This window comes from Stegastes partitus, unplaced genomic scaffold (genome assembly GCF_000690725.1).
Source record: "Stegastes partitus isolate 25-593 unplaced genomic scaffold, Stegastes_partitus-1.0.2 Scaffold2165, whole genome shotgun sequence".
Taxonomy (NCBI): Eukaryota; Metazoa; Chordata; class Actinopteri; family Pomacentridae; genus Stegastes; species Stegastes partitus.
Genome location: NW_007579896.1, coordinates 28,273 through 34,750, shown reverse-complemented (window position 1 = coordinate 34,750; position 6,478 = coordinate 28,273).

Sequence of the window (6,478 nt, the reverse complement as noted above, 5' to 3'; positions counted from 1 at the left end):
TACAGTTTTGCTTCAGTGAAATTTCACCTTTGTCGGAACGAAAAGTCACCCCATCAATAAAAGTTATTTCCTTTTATCACAGGGTGTACAGAGGATTAATTTATCGTGACGAACTAGCTGAGCAGTTCAGTTATGAGTGAAGACATGCTCGGCAACAATGCAATTCTTTTTGATGTGGCCTAATTAATGTCAGACAGTGTATGAATAACTCAGTGAAGCAGATCTCAGGTGAGCGGGTCATTGACAAACAAACAATCACATTGCCTTCCACGGCTGACCGGGGTGTGATTATCTGCCACGCATGACCGACACTCGGCCCGTGAGCCGTAACGATCGGCCGAGCATGACTTTAAACGGGCAAAAGTTAGTCCTAGAATAAATTTTGGGGAATTTTGTTATGACAAAAACTGGGATTATGACATTATTCTATGACAATAAACGGGCTGTTTTACTATAGTTTGTATAGGAAATGATTCGGGACTTTGATATTTTATGATTACGTATTGGATATTCTATAAAGCGGTGTGACTTTAAGTGGGCAGCACTGCATTTGTATTTTTGCTTGGATCTGTTGGTGTTTCCTCTGTTTGCTCGGTAACTCAGAATGAATGTGTTCAATGTGTGTGCCTTGAAAAGGTGCCAGATAGAGATGTGTTCTCTGACATACAATACCCTTAATAATATTATAAAGCATAAAGCTCATGAACTATGTATAACCCTTAGTCCTGACTGTCTGTAGAAAAGAACCCCTCAGGTTAACATCCTCTCAGCTTCAAACCGTAACATTATGCCTTTGAACAATCTCCATCTCTTCAGTCATGTGCCAGAGACGGATCCTTTATGTGTAATAGCACTGTAAAGCCCACCGAGGATTCAGAGGAGAGAAAGTTTTCAATAACTCCGATGGATACAGGTGGGTGGATTTCCCCGAGTCGGAGTGTCGACATCAAACAGAGGCAGCACCTGTGCTATCCTCTCACCTCAGGCTACAAAATGTTCTCTTTTTCAAAGGAGGAGGGAGAAACCCTTAACAGGTGCACAGCTTACAGTCTCCCATCTACTAAAATCACAAGGTTTGTATCAAAGCTTTGTGCTGGACACCAAAAACCTCGGTGAATTCCCCTTTTTCTCCCAGATGAACAGGGATGCTCCCTCACACATGAGCTGCCCTTCGGCTTTCGGTGAGGCGTTTACATCCTCCTAGTATTCAGATGGACAAGCAGAAATAAATCCTCTCGAGCTTACTCCTTATCTCTGCTTAAGGCTACATTAGCCACTACTAGAATAGTGCACCTGAATCTCAGACTTAGTTGTTGGTGGTTGAGCTGTATTGTGTGTAAAGTATGTGTTAAGAGGAGGAACGAGTGGGATAAAAAAAAATGACTGATCTTTGAACTGACACTGTCTGGATGTTCACATGTGCCATTAAAAAACGTGTTGTTTCTCACAAACATCATTGTCGTGTTTGTGTTTTCATTTCCAAATCCATCATTAGCTCAGCCTTGAACTCTATCAACACATTATCACACACACAGACACACACACACACACACAAAGCCTTTAATGGTCAATTAGTTTGTAAAGATGTTCAGAGTCGACAAAAGCTCATTAGCAGAAAGGTTTTGAACGGTCTCCTCAGTGGACGAGCAGAAAGCGAAATCCTGCTCCGCTCTCTGTTGTCTGCTCTGCACGAACATCAACTGCTGCTGTAGGCAACCAGCACACTGTGTAACAAAATGAACACAACCCACTTACTATACTTTCAAAAGGGGTCATATAGCTTTGATCTTATTTTATGTGTGTCATCTGTGCTGCTGTTGTGTGTGATAGAGAGACAAGATAAACTACAATCAGTTTATTGACCTGTTGTTCAACTGGGGTTGCAGCAGCATTCATGTTTTACAGGAAAAAAAATGAAAAAAATGTTTGTAGATGGGCTGCAGCTTTACAGTATTGACAACCTGGTGTGGTGTTTTTAATTTCATTTATTTACAACAATCAATTTTATCTGAAAATTCTTCTTTATGGTTTTATTTCCTAAAAGTCCAAACTGAATTCAAATTAGAATATAATAATTCTTTTGTTCGATTATTTTCTCAAGAGGATATAATATAAATGTTGAGATATTATAAATATTGTATGTATAAAAAAATAATAGGTTCAGATATTGTTAAAATATATATTATTTACATTGTAACAATATCCTGCTCTGAGAGTGTTTGAAGTGAACTAATGAAATTACACACAGGAACTGAGAAAAGTTTTCAAGGAAACAGAACGTCACCACTGTTTTCAACACCATGTAGATGGATATCCTTCAAACTCTCAGAAAATAATGGTTCTTAAATGGTTCTTCAAAGTGCCATCGCAACTGAAGATCATTTTTTTATCAGGGATTGGTCCTCACGTACTCTATGTGGTTCTTTAAATGGCTCTTTGTTTTAACTAGAGATCTGTGGTTTGTTGTCAGGTCATAGCATAAAATCGGAGCTGCAGCTAACATTTATTTTCATTATTAATTAATCAAGAGGTGATTTTCTCAATTAATCAGTTAATTATGAGCTCTATAAAACATAAGAAAGCTGTGACAAATGTCAACCACAATTAATCCAAACTGGCATCTTGTAACGTGTTGTTCTGTCGGACCAACAGTCCAGAACCCAGAATATTAAATGTATGGAATGCTGCAAATTCTGACATGTGACTATTTTTCTACAAAGATGTTCAAACTATTATCAAGTCTTCTATGGCGGCCAAAGGAACCATATCTTGATTGTTCTCTGAGGCACTTTGAAGGTTTCTTTACATTTCTTTTGATCCTAGAACCTTGAGCTAAAAGGTACTTTGTGGAACTAAATATGTCTCTTTTATGGCATTACTGCAAAGAAACATTTTTGCTTTAGTCAACACTTTAGTTTTTCTGAGTGCCGACGTTTTCAAAATGGAAAAAAGCCACATTTTCTATAATACAGCACACTGTTGGCCAGAGAGTACAGCAAACACTTGTGAAATAAATATGATTGCTTAAAGGTATTATTTTGGGTTTAGCCTTTGTTCTGTAATTGTCCTTCCATGTGCATTGCTTTCTGTACATTAGATACTTGCCTCTGTTACGTTTGCTGTTAGCTGCAGACTCTGCAATACCTGTGTTGAATTTAAACTGCCTTAAAGTACAAGAAGGATTTATAAGAACTGATGCAGCATGCAACTAAGTGTAATTTGATCTCACTGATGACAGCAGCACTGATCACTCTCTTCCCACCGTGGACAAACCCAACACCCGGCTGCATCACATTAAAAACATTTGTTGAAACTTGCGTCAACCAAATCCTCCATAGTGTTATAACCCGACACTTACCACAACACACCAGTTACAAAATCAACCAGGACTGAAGTCTCATTGATTATTAATTCTATCATTTTGTTTGAATAATTTATTTGCTGTATACATAAAGTAAGTCCTGATGAACGGAGTCGGTTTGACTGAGAGAGAGAGAGGTTATCACACTGAGAACTTTTCACACTGAACATCAGAGAACAGAAACAGTCTTGAGGAAAGCGGGACCAATTAGTGATTGGACTGCTGCTTGTTCACTTGTTCAGAGTCTGTGTTCACTGAACAAAGCGCTTCAGCAATTAGAGGGGAGCCTGTGTTACGGCGACTGTGCTTTTCAGCAACGCGCTACACGCTCAGAAGGTGATGCTCGATGCAGAGACACCTGTAGGACATGTGTCAAAGGCCAGCTTTCATTCAGATGGGACTTAAAGAAAGAGAAATATCAACTAGTCCGCACGGCATAACTCAGTGTTCGTTGACTTTGGTGTGTTAAAGCAGCAGTTGTCAAGGAACCCATCGGCCCCGCTGTCTCGTCTGCCATGTGCCGTCTGACATTATGCTGCTTCTGTGCATTCCCCACTAATGGTAGCTCCCCAGCTTGCAGGAGTTTGTGGCGCTTGCATATTTGTGGAAATACCTCTCATACCTCCAAACAAGTGGATAATTTGTCTGGATTAAGAAAAGTTAACATAAAGATGAGTGTGTCACATTGATTACTGCTTGTTGAAAAGCAGACAATGAATTCAAATCCTTTAAGCTTTTTTTTCTTCTCCTTCTTCCATTTTACAGCCAACTCAAGCTCAGGCATGCTGTATTTTGCATTGCATGAGGATCATTTGATTTATTTTACCGTGTGAATAATGTGACCACATTTGAAGGTTGACTGAAGAATCACAGTCAAGCACTTGTTGCACTCAAGTAATCAAATGGAGTACAGTAGTCAAAATGAATGCTCAGATTAGAGTAGCCGCTGTGATAGACTTCCTTTTAACCACCTCAAAGTTTGTTTTTCTTTATTCCAGCATCACAAATACTGATGTATTGACCACGACAGAAATGCTCTGTGACAGCAGACTTCCATGTGTCTTCTGTTATGAGATGATTACCCAGTTGTCAATGAAGACGTCTCTTTCATGTCTGCATGCTGACTTATATTTAACACTGTACACTCCTGAATAAACCTAACCGGAGACGTATATCCTGAAATAGGTGCAGCACTTGGTGTGGCGGGCTGTGGGGCAGGATGTCAAGAAGGAGGAGGATGCCCCAGTGTTAATTACTGGTCTCCCATCGGGGGGCGAGAAGAACCTCGGCTATATTAAACCGAGGGGCTTCTTGGAGAGACTGTGGCATTCATGCCGCTGCCATAGTTCACATGCTTCTCCTACTATCCTGTGGAATGTGTATGCAATACCTTCCTGGTCAGTACGATGTGCTGTGTTTTAACATAACACATCTTAGAAAAACATGAACATTTGCAGCTGAAGTCAAACCCTCATCTGAGGCCTCCACACACACACACACACACTCAGCTGTACAGCAAAGAATGCTCTGTTTTAGATGTTTCATGACAACACAGGATATTTCTTTGAAAGAGGGTCTTACACAACAGCTCGCGCATTCTCGGGGGATTTAGTTTGAATTTGAACATGTGAACTTCAGTTGCCCCAACACGCCCTGCATGTACATCTCTGGAAAGCACTGAAAGCTCAGAGCGGGCTGTCAGAGGACGAATGAGGTAATACTGTTACACCCTAATAAAAACACACTGTCAAGTGAATGGGAAACCAGAGTACTACACTGCCTGGGATGAATAGCAAACACATGGCAGCCCAAAGTTAAAATCCACTGGTGTAACAAATTAGGCACGCAGGGCTCTTTTGTTTTTATTATTTGTAATTTGTGGAATTTAACATGTGTGTTAAGTGTTGTGTTCGAGGTGATACAATTTAGCTTTACGACCCAAGTAATGGTCTCTAATTATTGTATTTCTTTTAATTTGCAAGAATGATTTCTTTATTAGACTCTCTAGAGTCACACAGTGGTGCTCTGAGCTAAATGCTAATGTAGTTATACTAACATGATCACAGTTATAATGTTAACATAATAATGTTTAGCAGGTTTTATGATCACCAGGACATGTTCAATCTTTCTGCCTTATGCTCACTGTCAGTAACTTGTTATGCAACTGACTGCAGATGACATCATCAGTGGCTCTATGTGTAGTTTTGAAGAAAATTGTACTTGAATGTAAAACAAGTCTCAGTTAGCCAGAGCCTTAACAAGTAGCACATGGCAAATCCTCCCTCTGATACGTTTTCCCTGTAAGAGAATGCATGTTTCAGATTGTGCAACTTGCTTCTGAGAAACAAATGCAGTCATCTCACTGTTATTGCGTTAGTCGGGAAATACATGAACCTCCAGTGTTATGCACAACCGATGAGATTACTCTGAGAACTGGATTTGTTGGCAGATCGGGCTGACAGGAATCTGCCTTTGTATCTTATTTTATTGTGTTTGTGGTTGTGTTTGTGTGAGAGACGGGGGGAAGAGGGAGGGAGGGAGAGCACTGTAAACAGTGGACCGTCCAGAGTGATGAAGCAGATGGTAATCACAGTCTAGACAGGCAGGCCAGAGAGGAGGTAGGCGAGGAGGAGATAGGCCTTGCTGTTAAATAACCACCCACAGGTACAACGTTTTAAAGCCGTTTTCAAAGACTCTGCTGCACAGATTTGTGAAGTGCAAAAAGCAGCCAGTCAAATTATCACGGCAGCTTTATCACGATAAACCGACAGCACCAGACCTGAATGTTAATATGTTCGCGTGGAAAACAGGAGTGCATGGCTTCACATGCTGTGTATTATTTGAACTGTGCTTTCTCGGCTAACAGACGACAGAAAGGCATATGCAGCGGCAAAAGGCTGTGAGAGAACCTCAGATGGTCAGCGTCTAACAAGTGTGAGTTATAACCCAGCAAGCGTTCCAAACACCCCCACATTGTCTGTTGTGTGCTCCACTATTGTTCACTACCTGTGAGAAAACAAGTGCACGTTTTTCCTCCTGACAAAGCGTGCAGTGTTCTTACCCTTGAATCTTTTGCATAACAATCAATAAAAACTCATCTCACTCTGCTGACACAGT